This window comes from Perognathus longimembris, chromosome 17 (assembly GCF_023159225.1).
Source record: "Perognathus longimembris pacificus isolate PPM17 chromosome 17, ASM2315922v1, whole genome shotgun sequence".
Lineage (NCBI taxonomy): Eukaryota > Metazoa > Chordata > Mammalia > Rodentia > Heteromyidae > Perognathus > Perognathus longimembris.
The window spans coordinates 2,860,725-2,878,244 of record NC_063177.1 but is presented as its reverse complement, the minus strand read 5'-3'; positions in this window follow the sequence as shown (position 1 = coordinate 2,878,244).

The window sequence follows — 17,520 nt, the reverse complement described above, 5'->3', positions numbered from 1 at the left end:
GGTAGAAATAGTCCCTTCAAAACTGAAATATTGTTTCTTTTACACTAGAACACTGAGAGAGGGGCAAAATATAACTCCAAAGAGTCCTGCTGGGGGGAAAAAAAAACCCACATTCTGGAGGCATAGGATCAGGGACTTGATGAGCCAAACTTTGTAGAAATTTACCATCTCTAAAATTTAAAAAAAAATCAGTCCTTTTATAAAAATAGGAGGGCTTCTGATGTCCCCTGAGACTGTGGCAAAGACCAGGCCTTCCTCTTCTGCTGGAACTCAGAGTCCTTCATGCCCAGCTCTTGTGCTATTTCCTCCCTGCCCCTCTCTCTTTCTTCCTCTCTTTCTCTTTCTGTCTCTCTGTACTACTGGGGTTTGCGCTCATGGCCTCAAACTCTTGCTTGGCTGTTGCCGCTCATGGCTGGTGCTCTACCACTTGTACTTCTAGCTTTTTCCTAGTTAATTGGGCATAAGAATCACTTAGATTTGTCTGCCCAGGCTGGTTTCAAGCCATGATCCTCAGATTTCAGCCTTTAGGATTATAGGCATGAGCCCCCCTGCTGCTCTTTCCTCTTATTTTTGATATGATTCCATCCATTTTAATCAATTTTCAAGGTTTTAAATAATACATTCCTGAAATTACAATGCATAGGAAAATTCATATCGTCATGTGTCTAAGTTCCTATTGAATATCTCCACTTGGACAGCTGTCTTATGTTCCTCAAATAGGAAACTAAAAGCAAGTCAATCACCATCTCTGATCCTTGGTACCTCAAGTTGGTAGTGGTTCTCACCCACCCACATTTGCAATCTGAAAACAGCTTCTGCCATTGGCCTGTCCTTTCCCTTACTTGTACTGTCAAAACCAACTATTTTTGTGTATGTTTGGAATTCAGGGCCAGGGTGCTGTCCATTAGCTATTGTGCTCAAGGCTTAGCACTGTACCATTTGAGCCACGGCTCCACTTTGGCATTTTTGGTTGCTTCATTGGAGATAAGTGTCTCACAGACTTTCCTGCTCAGGCTAGCTTTGAACCACAATCCTCAGATCTCAGCCTCCTGAATAGCCAGGATTACAAGCATGAGCCATTGGCACCTAGCCTGGGTCTATTTTTTACGTGTCTTTCCGAATCTCTCTGATTCCTTTACTTATCTACTGTTAGTAGCACTGAATAATGGACTTGCCACTTAAGAGTGTGTATTGTACCCAAGTAGACATACAATCTGTGTCATACTGGGCTGGACTCACCCTGCATAGACCTGTATGAAGCTGTGACCACTCAGTATAATCAAAATTACTCAGGATTCTGAGCTCCCTGTGTACAGGCCTGTCTCCCTCTGTACATTGTGCCAGCATGCAGAATGAGCTCACAATAAGAAGAAGGGAACCAGAATGGAGCTGTGGCTCAAGTGGTAAAGCACCAATCTGGAGTAAAAAAGAGAAAAGGAACCATCTTCCCTCTGCCTTGCCATTTCTTCTTACACTTTATTACCATTTATATGAGTTTTCAAGTGTCACTGTAACAAAGCCCATCATACTAGATGCTTAACCACAAACAATTATATTCTCTCTGTTTTGAAGACAGAAAATTCCAGATCAGCATGTTTATTTCTTCTCCATTTTTCTGTCCTTGGCATGTATCTAGTCTTCGTGTACTCTTAAACAGCTTGTTTGCTCACAAATGGCACTCTACCACTTGAATAATGTCTCCAGCCCAGCTTTTATCCAGTTATTTTGGAGATAGACTTTTCTGCCTAGGCTGGCTATGAGTCTTAATCCTCTGGATCTCAGCTTCCTGAGTAGCTAGGTTTATAGGCATAAACCACTGGCACCCATCTTTAAACAACTTCTTTTTATAAAGACATCAGTTGTATTGAAGTGAGGCTTACTTTCATAACTTCACACTGAGTTAATTACCTCTTTACAGGTCCTATGGTGAAATACAGGCACACCTGGAAGTTCTGAGTCTTAAGGCTTATTATCCTTTTGCAGGTCCTATCACAGAATAAAGGCACATTTGGCAGTACTGAGTTTTAAGGTGACACTTAAAAGGGGACACAATTTTGCCTGTAACACTTGTAGGATGAAATCCACCATCCTCCATAGGCTTTTGGTAGTGGGGCATCTTCTTCCCCATCCATCTGGTCCCCAGCCCTCACCCCATCCTTCCTCTCTGTGTTCTGGCGATGGTGGGGGTGGATCTCTGTCTACTTCTTTCGGGTCCATGAGATCCTGCTCCACTCCTGATGGCCTTGGCAATTGCAATTGGCTCTGCCTGGACCACAGCTTCTTCCTGGTCTCCTGTTCACCTAAAAAATGGGTTTTCCTCCTTTCCATTTCTGGTTCTATACCCTGCTTCCCTTGGTAGATCTTTGTGTACCCAGGTATATAAGGTCTCAAGGGACACTCCTTGGGGCACATGAGGATCTTTATCATCTCATCAATCAATTCGGCTTATGCTTTGTTTTATAACCACTCATTGACCCAGTAACCTACTCTAGTGGGCACAAAACCACTCTGTCTGTGAGGGTGGCCTTTGAAAACCAGGCTCCCTGAGACTCACAGAAACATATCTTGAAATATGGCCCTTGGGAGTAGGAAGCCCGTGGGAATGTGGTCTGAGCAGTAATGTCTCCCAGGGTTTCTGAAGCTGCCTGGCCTGGGCCAAGCCTAATCGCTATGAGCTTAAAAGCTACTGGGAACTCAATTATAATGTGATATTTACATTCTTATAAATCCGAATTGCAGCCTGGAAGCCATCCAGAAATTTCATTTCTGGATAAGAAAAGCTGATGAAAACCTTACATCAGGAGGATACATATCCCAAATATTACAATAAATATCAGTCATATTTGCATTTGAATATTAGGCTATTTATTCCAAATATGGTAGTGCCATGATTATGTGATAAACATGAAATATGCCAAATGGTCGTTTACATTTTGTCTTCAATTTCCCAATAGCAATGTTTAAATTTGGTGCTTTTATATTTTCTCTTATTTATCTGGCTGTCATGTGGTTTGAAAAATCATATTATAAATAACCCTGCAGAAATATCATTTCATTACTATTTACCCTTTTTTTTTTGCTTGCTATTTTTTTCAAAGTCTTCAAGACTCTCATCTTCATCCTCCCTCTTGGATAGATTGAGCTAAGCAGGGAGAAAAATGTATTGAATTAAAGCTGGAATAATCGTGGTGTGGTAGCTCAAGCCTGTGGATTGGGGGATCATGGTTGGAGGCTAACCTGGGTATGAAAGTGCGTGAGACTCCATACATCTCAGCCAGTGGTTGGGTGCAATGGCACATGTCTGTCAGCTCAGTAACGGGGAAGCTCCATGGCTGGGCACAGTGCTATGTGCCTTTCATCCCCAGGATAGAGGGAAGCACAACGGATTGAAGCCCAAGGCAGCCTAGATATAAAGCAAAACCCTATCTCAAAAATAACCAGCACAAAAGGGGCTAGGTAATGGAGTGCCTTCCTTCCTAACTACCTTGTAAGCATGATGTCGTGGGAGTTCAACTCCCAATAGGGTCAAAATACACATACATAATGCATTACATGCATATATGTGTGTATATTCATATATAAAAGGACTATTTACATGATTTAGTATTATCAACACAAGAAAATGTCCAAGAGTTTTTTTTTCTTCCAGTCGTGGGCTTCAAATCAGAGCCTGAGCACTGTCCCTGAGCTTCTTTTTTTTCTTAAGGCTAGCATTCTATCACTTGAGCCACAGGACCGCTTCTGGCCTTTTCTGTCTATGTGGTACTGAGGAATGGAAATTAGGGCTTCATGCATGCTAGGCAAGCACTCTACCACTAAGCCACATTCTCAGCCCAGGTTTTTTTTTTTTTAAATCAACAAAGATGGTCATTTTGGTTTGTGTGTCCCCACAATTTTAAGATTTATGTTTTGAGTTTCAAATGCTCACCAATGGTTGTGTGTCTCAAGGCCATATCATAGCAAAAATTAAGTGTGTAGGGGTGTGGCTGTTATGTCCACATTTTAGTATGCTATAGGCAACCATATTTCCCATTCTTTTGCTGCTTTTAGTGCTAAATTTTAAACGACTTTATCATAAGTCAATCTTAGGCACCTTTGTTTTCTTCTGATATTTTCATATCCCTTTTGGTTTAACCCATTTGTGGTTTGTTTTGGTGTGAAGTGAGATTCTAAATTTGTTTTTCCAAATGGTTTGGCAGCTGTCTCAACACCACTTGATGACCAACCCAGCCTTTCCCCCTACTGGTCTGAGGGACCGTTTTATCACTTGTGGTCAGGGACTGTATCAGAACCACCTCTTAAGAATTCTAAGGAGCTCTAGCAAGAGAAATAGTGTAGACAATTCGAAGACAAATTGTCAAAGCTCTTCCATTTCTTTTGCCATGACCATTTCCAGTCAAATCATCAGTTTTTACCAAATAACATAGTCAGAGTTGACTATAATGATCTATTTCTGTATCTGGTCTATCTAGTTCACATCAGTCTTGTTCCAGGCTTGTACAAGAGCTCCCGAAGTTGCATTAGAAAGCTGCTGAGGACTTCAAACCACAGCCTTCTGCATCATAACAAGCGTGCATCTTCTAAAAACTTGTCCCAGAGGAGCCTTCTCAAACTTTCTAGGGAATTTCCAACTTCCTGTGCATTTCTGAAGAAATTTGATTTCCTAAATTAAAGAAATCCACAGACTACTATATATTTCACAGTTTAGAAGTTTAGCTGGAAATTCATTGAGTTACTAGTAGACATGAGATTTAACTACTCTTACAACAACTATAAAACCAGGCACTGGGCTAAAATGTTTTCATTTCACTATGTTGCCAGAGGTAGATGCAATTATTGATCCCCATTGAACAGATGGAAAAATCAAGGCATAGGAAGCTTGTGTTACTGGATGTCACAGGGAACCACATGTTAGAGTGAGAGTTCTATTATATCTACCTGTATGGAAAGAGCACACTGCAATTCCTTTGTGCAATTAATCAACGTGAATAAAACCAGCATTCTAACTCCATCAAGGCCTATGAGGACCTGTATAACTTGCATCTGAACTTGAAGGCTGATGATCCCAAAGGAACCAGTGGAGGATTCTCAGTATGACCATCAACACTTGGGCTGAGAGATCTTCCTGACTATCACCAGGAACAACTTTCTTATTATAGTGATCCATTTCCCTCCTGGGGTCTATTCTTTATAGTTTTGTGTGATGAAATCAACAAAAGACTCCAGTCTTTTGAATTGGGATGTGGACTCCATAAATTGCATCATCAAGCGATTTCTCCAACTGTGCAAAAATAATGTTGATAGAGTTTTATGGGGTTTTAAAGATTTATGTCCATTTTTATTTATTTCCCTTAGGGCTATACCATCATCCATCTCCCGACTAACGATGACAGCTGACAGAGGGCTAATGGTTGCTCCCATCTCAGCTCCTCCAAATCTCCCTGTGTTCCTTTCTGTCCACTCACAATGAGAGGTTTAGTGTGATTCATTACCTTTGCAACTACTAATTTTCATGAGATATCAGTTCTTCTAGGGGTACAATCATTTGAGGCCAAGTGTTTAAGCGATCTTTTCCTATACTCCCTGATGTTCAGGATTAGGACAGCAAAGTTCATCTGTGTTAATTATGTGTTCAAGGGTGCACATTCAACCCACATTATGTATTTAATGGCAGAGTCTGATGGAACTCTCAGATCTCCCAACACCCTCAAGCTTTGCTTTTGGTCTAACAGCTTGCAGCCTTTTGTTGTATGACAAATCTTGCTTTTTGATGATTTTTTTTGCAGTCACTTAGATTTCATGTAATCTAACCCAGCTTGAAAGTGCTCTTCCCTGTCCTGTGAATGAGTTTATGATAAAGACATGTGCACTCAGCATCGGCCTTCTCCTCTTCTCTCTGAGTAAAGACACACAATTTATAGTGTTGCACCCTGGCAACATAGGCATCACAGCCCGAATAGTTTGTAAGTACATCTCCTAACTCCTTTTAATGGTCACATGTCACAAGTGCTTTTTACAGGGCCTGAAAAACACAATTCTTGCATAGTTTGGCTGTCACTAAGTTCAGTCTATGCACTCAACCAAATATGCTTTTAATTTGGTACATAAAAATACAACGTAAAAACTGAAGTTGGCTCGCTCGCATCCATTCCTAGCCCCTTCTTTCTTGGAGATTCAGGACCAAGGATGCTGATTTCTTGGCTTTCCTTGTAGTGTTGAATATAAAGTGAGATGTGAGGGGAGTCTGGTTGAATGGGGTCCTAAGGAGCAGCTCTCTGCCTTCTTCCAGACTTCCATAGGTACAGTCGCCAACTTGCAATGATGAAGAGAGTATAAAAATGAAAACTATGGGCCCTAAGCTTGACAGAATGGAGAGCGAGGAAGAACCTGGTCTGAGATAGCCTCAGCAAGTAATAGAAGGCATTCCTGGGACAGAGGCACCCAGCATTGCCTTCTTTTAAATAAAAAAAAAATGTATGCTTTGTTTTAATTTATCTTGAAAACAGAAAGGTACAAAGAAGAAATGCTAAAACAAGTAAAAATTGTAGTACTGAATTTCCAAGTACTATGTTGTAGTGTTTTTTCCTAATTAATATGTTCTTTCTTTCTTTTTTCTCTTTCATTTGTGGGGTTTGAACTCAGGGCTTGGGCGCTGTCTCTGAGCTCTTTTGCTCAAGGCTAGTGCTCTACCACTTTGAGCCACAGCACCACTAGTGGTTTTTGAGTGGTTAATTGGAAGTAAGTCTCACAAGAACTTTTCTGCCAGGACTGGCCTCAAACTGTGGTTCTCAGATCTCAGCCTCCTGAGTGGCTAGGATTACAGGTGTGAGTCAGCAGCAGGAGGCTTTAATATGCTGTTTCTATGAGTGTGTGTGTGTGTGTGTGTGTGTGTGTGTGTGTGTGCGCGCGCATGTGCTAGTACTGGAGCCTGAATTTAGGGTCTTGCTTGGCTTTCTCACTCAAAGCTGGCACTCTAACATGTGAACCACACCTGTACTTCCAGCTTTTGGCTGGTTCATTTAAGATGACAGTCTCTTGGGTTTATCTGTAGGGGCTGACTTCTACCCAGAATCCTCAGACCTTGGCCTCCTGAAAAGCTAGGATTACAAGCCTAACCTCTACAAAGTTTTTACTTTTGAAAAGATGGCATGAGCTTCCATAGTTTGTTCAAGCTGATTTTTATTTTGCACTCAGTGATGGATTATGAGTGTTTATGCATTAAGCACTCTTGTGCAATATGGTTTTTAGCGGCAATATGATGCTTGGGTTAGAAACATCCCACTGCTGGATGAATCACTTCTTCTTTACTGGGATTTGTAGTAAACAAATGTTTCTAGCTCCTTCTTGCTAGCTACAATTAAAATTTTTGAATATTTTACATGAAAGAAACAGATGAAGTTGGGGAGTGGGCTGAACTTGCTAGGGGGCTGAGGTCTCAGTGAAGGTTACAGATGACTCCCCAAGTTTTATTTCTGCCTTATGCATCCTTATTCAGAAAGTGAAGAGGTTAGCAACCTAGAAACATCAAGTGTAGACAAATAAAAAGAAGAAAGGAAAAAAATAAGAGAGCTAGTTTCTGTTTGGGCATGGTAGTACACACCTGTAATCTCAGAATTTTGGAGCTTGAGGGTTATGAGCTTGAGGACAGCCTGGGCTACATAGTGAATTCTTGTGCCACTCTACTCCACCAACCCCTCCTCATAAAAGAAAAAAGAAGAGAGAGAAAATCTAGTTTCTGTACTAAAAGATAAGGACAGGAATACATTATCAAGACAGATACTTCTAAAATGCATATATACTTTTATAGACTAAACAGTACAAGAAATGTATCCAATGCCTAACGTATGAAACTGTAACCTCTGTGTACATCAGTTTGATAATAAAAATTTGAATAAAAAAAATTTAAAAAAAGGTAAAAAAAAAACTGAAATCAAGATTTTTAAATGAAGAGATGTATGTGCTGGAAAACACAAAACATTTACAAAAATAAAGTTAAAATCCCATAAATAGTTATTTTTGGAAAAATTAGCATTGTCAAAATGTCCATACTTCTCAAAGCCATCAGTAGATTCAATGTCATTTATTTTTGGTAGTACTGGAATTTGAATGCAGGATCTCATGGTTGGTAAGCTGGCACTCTATAATTAAGCCATGCCACCAAATCAATGTTTTTTGGGGGGCAGAAATAAAATAAATCTTATAATTAATTTGAAACCACAGGAGACCTTGAACAGACAAAGTGATTTCCAGGGAGAACAATGCTACAAATGATTTCTAACATATGACAACACTACATTTATTAAAAAACAATATGGTTTGGACTAGAAACAGACATGTGAATAAATAGAATGAAATGGAAAATCAGAATTAAACTTGTATATAACATATCTAGTCAACTGATATTTAACAAAAACTTACAGGGGAGAATGCAGAGTCTTTAATAAATGGCCTTCAGAAAATGGTATATCTACTTATGAAAGAATAAAATTAGACCACAATCTTACAAAAGTCATCTAAAATGAAATAAATACTTAAACTCAATAAATCTGATACACTGAAAACTCTTTGAAGAAGAAAACAGAGAAAAAGTTTCTGCACATTGAGCCAGCCAAATATTTCTTGAATATGAACTCCAGAGTACAGGCAACAAAAGTAGAAGTAAATAAGTGAGAATAAATTAACTAAAAAGCTTCTGCACAGCCAAGAGCCAGTAACAGACTATGATTCAGACTATGATTTTAGCTACTCAGGAGGCTGAGATGTAAAGATTGAATTTGGACACTAACCCTGGCAAGAAAGTCTGAGACTATTATCTCTAATTTAAAAAGCCAGAAGTAGAGTTGTAGCTCAAGTAGTAGAATACTTGCATTGCAAAAAAAAGAAAATCTTAAGATAGTACCTAGAAGGCCCTGAGTTCAAGTTCCAGGATCAGTACCCCACAAAAAAGCAAGCTTCTGCACAGCAGTTGTCTTAAAAACAACTTATGCATTGGGAAAAGTTCTTTGGAGAAGTTATTAGTATCAAAAATATATAGGAAACTTTTACAATTCACTAGTGAAAGCAAAACCCTAAACCCCAAATTTCAAACAAATTTGAAAACCCTATTGGATTTTATTGATGAAAAAGTTCACAACTAATGACATCTATTTATTTGTTTTTTGAGACAAGGCCTCATCATGTAGGTTAAACTAGCCTCAAACTTGACATCAGTTCCTGCTTCTTCTTCTTGAATCACACTTCACTTCGATTATAGCCTGAACCACCACACCCAACAAAATTGATCATGCATTTACCTTTGATTATTTCTTCTCTTTCTCTCTTTCTCTCTCTCTCTCTCTGTCTTTAAAAATGTACTTACCTTTGGGTGAGTCTTTGATTCTCCTGTGTTAAGACAATTTGCTTTAAATTCTACAACCTTGTGGAACTGTGGGGGGAGTTGCAGGTTAGGTGACTTGATGCCCATCATTTCTTTCCTGCGATGGTAGGAAATGGATACTGTCTCTGGTTACTACAGGATGGCCAACCCCACCCATTCCACCTCCTGAGTTTGGACAAGCCCCTCTCCTTCCTCCCTGCTCTCTGCTTGGCTGCCTCAGTACTGCTTTCAGCAATTTTCCAATCTCTCAGCAAAGGAGACTTTGGATTTATGTCCTTACACTCATCTTTGTGACACTATCGAGTTTCCAGAGCCTTCTCTCCTTCCTTAGACCTGCCTCCTTCCTTTGATTTCTGGGCCTTACTTGCTCTGATAGACCTGTTGTCATATGACCTCACTTCTCACTTTCTTATGAATCTGTTTTAAGGGCTCCTTTGATTCACTCACTCTCTTTCTATAGGGTGAGTGATTATCACAGACTGCCCAGGTCAGAGGAAGTTATCAAGACATGGGTATTTCAGGGCTAACAAGGAGATGACCTCAAATAAAAGACAGTGCTATCTGACTCTACAATCACTCTCTTTCTCATTGACTTCAGATGCCATTCAGATGTCATGGACTCTGACATGTATTTGCTCAGTCCAGCTTGCTCGTCTGATGCTATCTTCTAGCTATGCATTAGACAACTCTGTGGACATCTCCTCCTGTTCCAATATGTGCCAGACACACTCTTTCCTTTAATAGTGAACGACTGGGCATGATGTCGTGGGCTGCGTCACCCTTCCTATGACTATCTGACTATAGGTCAAAGGTCAATGTGGGAGAAAAACAGTCAGCCCAAAAGAGAGAGGGGAGTTCAGCTCTCTCTCTTTGAAGATGACAGGATCCTGTACTTAAAGAACCCTATAGATTCTACTCCCACGGTACTTAAGCTGATCCCAAACTTTGTCAAAGTAGCAGGATATAAAATAAATCCTCAAAAATCAATGGCTTTTCTGTGTGCCAACAGTGAGATGAGTGAGGCTGAAATCAGGAAAGCAATGCCTTTTGCAATAGCCTCAAAAAATGAAATAAAATACACAAGAATAACCTTAATCAAAGAAGTAAACTACCTCTATGATGAAAACTTTAAAAACCTGAAAAAGGAAATTAAAGAAGAGCTAAGGAAATTGAAAAATCTCTCATGCTCCTGGATTGGGAGGATTAACATAATGAAAATGGCAATACTGCCAAAGGCTACCCACAAATTCAATGCAATACCCATCAATATCCTAACACCATTCTTCAATGAAATAGAGGAAGCAATCCAAAAATACATATGGAAAAAAATAAAAGACCTCAAATAGCAAAAACAATCCTTAGCAGGAAGAACAATACTGGAGGAATATCAATATCAAACTTCAAACTCTATTACAAAGCTATAGTATAGCACAGCTTGGTATTGGCAAAAGAACAGGCCTGTGGACCAATGGAACAGAACTGAAGACCCAGAAATGAACCTGCAGACCTATGGCCACCTAATCTTTGACAAAGGAGCTAAAAATTGGGATGGAAGAAAGACAGCCTCTTCAACAAATGGTGCTGGCAAAATTGGTTAAACACCTGTAACAAACTAAAGCTAGATCCTTATATACCACCCTGCACCAGAATCAATTCCAAATGGATCAGACCACAAGGTAAAAGCAGATACCCTGAAAACATTGCAGGAAGGAATAGGAGAAACACCTGGGCTCCTTGGCACAGGTCGAAACTTTCTTAACAAAGGCCCAGAAACACAACAAATCAAAGAAAGGTTAGACAAATGGGATTGCATGAAATGGCAGAGCTTCTGGATATAGCTTTTAAGATAAATAGAAAGCCCACAGATTGGGAGAAGATCTTCATTGGACATACAACAGACAAGGGCCTAATATCTACAATACACTTACAATTCAAAAAATTAATTCCCCCCCCCAAACAAATCCTCATTGAAACCATTGCCCCCTTAATAAGTGGGCTAAAGACTTAAAGAGAGACTTCTCTGAAGAGGAAATGAGAATTACCAAAACACACATAAGGAAGTGTTCAACATCATTGGCCATAAAAGAAATGCAAATCAAAACAAAATTGAGATTCCACCTCACCCCAGTAAGAATCCCCATTATAAAGAAAACTAATAACAACAGATGCTGGCAGGGATGTGGCCAAAAGGGAACGCTACTACATTGTTGGTGGGAGTGTAAACTTGTTCAATCACTCTGGAAAGCAGTATGGAAGTTCCTCAAAAGGCTAAACATAGAGTTCTTCTGTGACCCAGCAGCCCCACTTTTGGGCATCTACCCAAAAGATTACAAGCAAGACCACCCTAAAGCCACCAGCAATACTTATGTTCACCACAGCACAATTTACCATCACTAAAATATGAAACCAACCCAAATGCCCCTCAGGAGATGAGTGGATCCAGAAATTGTAGTATATATATATATATATATATATATATATATATATATATATATATATATATATATATATATATATATATATACACACACACACTGGAATTCTATGCTTCTATCAGAAATGGGACCTTGCCCCATTCTTAAGGAAATAGAAAGACTTGGAAATAATCATACTCAGTGAAGTGAGCCAGACTCATGGAAACATAGATTCTATAGTTTCCCCCAGTGGCCATAATTTGTATATGTCTAGGATAGTCTTAGCAGATGATCACAATAACTCAACCGCTGTGTACATATGATCATATAAGATGATGCTAAGCGAAATGAACTCCAAGTTATGGAAATAAGTGGCTTATTACTGTTGTTATTTTCAACATAGTATGTGAAATTATGCCTTTCTCTTTTGTTTTTCTTCCCTATAGTTTTACCCCTGTTATCACTGTATTTAATTTTGGTACCCTGATATTTGATTTTGATATACATTTATCTGAAGTAGGAAAGAGAAGGGGAACATCAAAGGGTAAAAGGTGAACCAGTGCAACGGCAATACCTACAAGACAATATGCTGTAAACCAATTGAACAACTTGGGATTGGGGGTAGGAGGAAAGATGGGAGAAAAATGAGAGAAGAGGCCACAAGTTTGACAAGAAATGTACTCACTACTTTCTGTATGTAACTTTAACCCCTCTATACATCACATTGACAATAAAAATTAAATTAAATTTAAAAGAGAGAGAGGGGAGTTCAGCTAAGTAACAGTATGACCTGGATTTAGAAATCAAAAATGTGCATTTGTTACTTCTGAACCTGTATTTCCTTAACTATTAAATTCCATTTAATTAATTTTGGGGTACCCAACTCAAGTTTTTTTCCAGTAAATAACTGCTTATATTTCATTCACATTAATTGATACATTACCTCTATTTACTTTCATCATTTCATTTCATTTCATATTTTGCTTTCGGTTTACACCTTTGTTTATTTACTTATTTTCAACAACAGGATATGAACTCAGAGTCTTGCAGTTGCTAGGCAGGTCCTTTGCTATTTGAATCATACCTCTATAATTATTAGCTGGGCACCTGTGGCTCATGTCTGTAATCCTAGCTACTCACGAGACTGAAATCTGAGGATTACAGTTCAAAGCCAGGCCAAGTTGAAAAGTTAATGAAACTCTTATTTCCAAATAAACTACTCAGAAAAAAAAGTGGAAGTGGCACTGTGGCTTGAGTGGTAGAGTGGTGGCCTTGAGCAAAAGAAGCTCAGGGACAATGCCCAGACCCTGAGTTCAAGCCATAGGACTGGCAAAAAAAAAAAAAAAAAAAAAAAAGAAGTGAGCAATAAAAAAGAATGACTCATTTATTTTGGGAGGTCCCTCAGGAAAAAGTAGGCTCATTAGATGGTCTCCCTCCTTTGCCTTTTTCCTTTTGCTAGCTAGGATGGGGACTTGAACTCCAGGCCTGATTCTTTCCTTCAGCTTGTTCTCTCAAGGGTGATGCTCTATTAGTTCAGCCATGCCTCCAGCCTAGTTTTTCACCAGTTATTTGGGAGATGTAATCTCCTAAAGAGCTTTTATATCCAGAATGGCCTCCCTCCTGCCTCTACTTCCCAAGGGTTGGTATTATAGACCTAAGATACTATACCCAAATCTAGATGGTAGCTTTTGATTTTCTAAAAGGTGAGGAAGCCAAAGGAATGAGCCTTTCTTCTGAGCTGACTTGGGGAATTCTGTTACATGAGAACTTTTGCTTGTGAAACATTTTCTGGAGCCATGCTACCAGAGAAGCACTGAGTCACCATGTTCTCAATATTCTAGTTTGCCTGGCAAGGCATAGTCATGATTGTCCGGTTGATAATAATATTATCATCTTATTTGCATTTTCACTGATTCTCTGGTCACTCACAAGTCTTTATTAAATAAAGACGCAGTTACTCAGACATAAGTAGGTATGTCTTATTCATCACTGAATGGACTGCGATTCTAACTTTGTTTCTGCTTTGTTGACTCACTTTACAAGGAGTTTTTCAGGAAAAAAAAAAGATTGCTCTCCCAGTAACATGTTTTATTATGCTTCCAACTTTGTCAACATTAATAAAAAATTCTATTGCTTTATGTGGTCATAATTTTTAAAGTTCTTTGTTTATGTTGATTTAACAAACACTTTCGATCTTTTTACTGTGCCTGTTTCATCCCTCTCATGGAAATCTCAACCTGGTTATCAAATACTTTTTTGTTCCAGAAGGTTTTATGACTACTATGTTTATTTTGTTTTTAAATGTCTGAATTTGTCAGGATGTAAAACATTTGGTCTCATTTCTTACATCGGAGGAGTCCAGACATTGTATTGATCTATTTATTTTTGTCTACTGTGCTTAATTTTTTTTGTTTTGGCCAGTACTGGGATTGAAACTCAGCGCTTCATGAAGCTGGTTCTTTACCACGTAAGTAAAGCCTCCGAACAGCTCTTTGTGGGTAAGTGGACATGGAGTTTCAAGGACTTTGCTGTTCACGTTGACCTTTAAATGACCATCTTCTACATCTCAGCCTCCGAGTAGCTCGGATTACAAGAGTGAGTTCCTAGACTATTGTGTTCAATTGTTATCCTGAGTAGTTAGGATTACAATAGTATACTACTGGCACCTGAACTATTGTGTTTAGTTTTTAATCCCTCTAGGTAGCTTTTAAAATGTTTGTTTGTTTCACTTATTTGTTTCTTTATTATAAGGTTGGTAAGAGAATAGAGTAGCTGACAGATACAGGATGCACTCTACTAGTCTTGAAACTCTCCAGGTTTAATGGACATCGTTGGCTTGATTATTCTTTCTCAATGTTTCTTGGTATCTGGTGTATTATATTAATCATAAGACCCATAACCTGCCATTCCATAACAAAATAGTTGCTCTTGTATATTTGACGTGATTTCTGCTGTGTTTTTCCTGTTTCCTTTTGGGGGTTCACAATTTACATTCATCTCAATCTTTTCTGAGCAATATTTATTTTTAATTTCAGAATTGTTTGTAGCTTCTCAAATGACTATTTTTTCCCTCTTCCATGCTTTGCTGAATTTCTTTCTGCTCCAATATCTTTCCTCCTTTGTTCACTTATGCCTCATCCAATAAACATCTGGGTGCAGTGGTATGCACCTGTCATCCAGCTGCATGAGAACCATAAAGCATGAGCAGGGGGAGGGCCAGGCTAGGCCAATCTGGATATGAATAGGAGACTCTAGTTAAAAATAACCAAATTCAAAAAGATTAGTGGTGTAGCTCAAATGGTAGAGCAAGTACCTTGCAAACCCAAGGCCTTGAATTTGAACCCCAGTACCACCAAACTGAAAGAATGAATGAAGTAATTTAGTTTAAAATTTAAAAAACAGAGCTTCTATGATTTTTATTATGTCTTGAGAAAATGAGAACCACATGGAAACTCAATCTCCAGCCATTTAGCTCAGAGTCACCCAGAAGAGAAGTAATGATTGTCAGCACAGCATTCTGAGGGCTCAGTCAAAGGTGTGTTCAAACTTGAACATGTAGGAATTCTGCAGCTGGCTTTCTCTTGACTGGATGCCCCTCACCTTGAACCCCTCTTCCTTCACCCTATTCCACCTCCTGATCCTTAAACCACACTTTGGGCCTTGGACTTGCATTTCTGCTGTTAGCTGAGCATCCCATTGGTCTCATGCAGAACCCTATTCAGTTACAGCAAGTACATGGGGGTGGGAGTGTGGAAGACAAGTTGGCTGAGGGGATGGTGCATGGTGCATTTCTAGGATCTAGGGGGTTTCATTGTCAATATGGCTCATCCTTAATGAGTTGGATTGAATCATGAAGATCTGACAATCATGATGAAGGATCGGTTCTTAGATTCCTCTACTTTGGTTCCAAGGTGCTTTGTGTGTGTGTGTGTGTGTGTGTGTGTGTGTGTGTGTGTGTGTGTGTGTGTTGGTACTAGGCTAGAGCTGAGGGTTTGGGTACTGTCTCTTAGCTTAATTGCTCAAGGCTGGTGCTCTTCTACTTGAGTCACATCTCCACTTTTGGTGGGGTTAATTAGAAATAAGAGTATCACTCATTTTCCTGCCCAAGCTGGCTTTGAACTATGATCCTCATATCTCAGCCTCCTGAGTAGCTAGGACTACAGGTGGTGTGAGCCACCCATATCAGGCTAAGGTGCTTCTATCCTTATTTGATATATTTTTACAAGGTTGACATATCCCAGCCGATTTTAAGTTAGGATGAGAAGAAAGAGCATAAAGAACATCACAGGACATAGCAAAAAGGAGAGAAGGGAAGATAAAATGAGAGAGAAGGGGACAGAGATTTGTCAGATTCCCATGAAAGGAGGAAGGGACAACGAGGGAGAAAAGTGGAGCCGAAGAGCCAAAGCCAGCAAGGACTTCTGGGTAGACAGGGTGATGACTGCCATGGCAGCAAACTGGCTGTGTGCATAGGTGAAGCGGAGTTGTTGGTTTTTAGCTTGAACTTTTTAGCTTGAGCTTTTGAACTGCAGACCCTTTGGGACCAGATTTTGTTGGCTTTGGGAAACAGCTGAAATGCTTTGGCTTTAAAGCTTTGGAACATCAATGCTGAAGCAGAGGTTGGTTTTCTTGAGGAAGTTGTATATTAAGAAGCAGCACAGTTTAGAGAATTGAGGTGAGAGCATTCTTTACTGCCTGTTATAGTTCTAAACCTTTGCCTTGTCACAGTGTAAAGCCTCGGAATTCTTTTCTTTTCTTTTTTTTTAATTTGAAGGATTTTTATTTATTTATTTTTTATTTTCAAACTGATGTACAGAGAGGTTACAGTTTCATACATTAGGCCTTGGGTACATTTCTTGTACTGTTTGTTACCTCCTCCCTCATTCCCCTCCCTCCCCCCATTTTCTTCCCCCCACCCCGAAGAGTTGTTCAGTTCATTTACACCAAACAGTTTTGCAAGTATTGCTTTTGTAGTCGTTTGTCTTTTTTACCCTGTGTCTCTCGATTTTAGTATTCCCTTTCAGTTTTCTAGTTCTAATACCAGTATACATGGTTTCCAATGTACTCAGATAAGATTACAGAGATAGTGCAGGTACAACCACAGGAAGGGGATACAAGAGGATCATCAATAATAGAAGCTACAGTTACACATAGCACGTTAAAAGTAGTTAAAACAGTGATATAACAATTGTTTCCATAACCTGGAGTTCATTTCACTTAGCATCATCTTATGTGCTCATAAGGGTATAGCTATTGGGCTCTTGTGATCCTCTGCTGTGATTTGCCTAAACCTGTGCTAATTATTCCCTATGAGGGAGACAAAAGAGTCCATGCTTCTTTGGGTCTGGCTCACTTCATTTAGTATAATTTTTTCCAAGTCCTTCCATTTCCTTACAAATGGGGCAATGTTATTCTTTCTGATAGAGGCATAAAATTCCATTGTGTATATGTACCACATTTTCCTGATCCATTCATCTACTGAGGGGCATCTGGGTTGGTTCCATATTCTAGCTATGACAAATTGTGCTGTGATGAACATTGTTGTGCTGGTGGCTTTAGTGTGTTCTTGTTTGTGGTCTTTTGGGTAGATGCCCAAAAGCACAAAGACTGATACTTCCAGCCTTCCTTCCTGATTCACCATTTTATTATAGGTGTTCCAATCTGTAGGTATAGATTAGATTAGAAATGTGCAGAAATTGATTGTTTGAAACATTCTTATAACATTTTGGC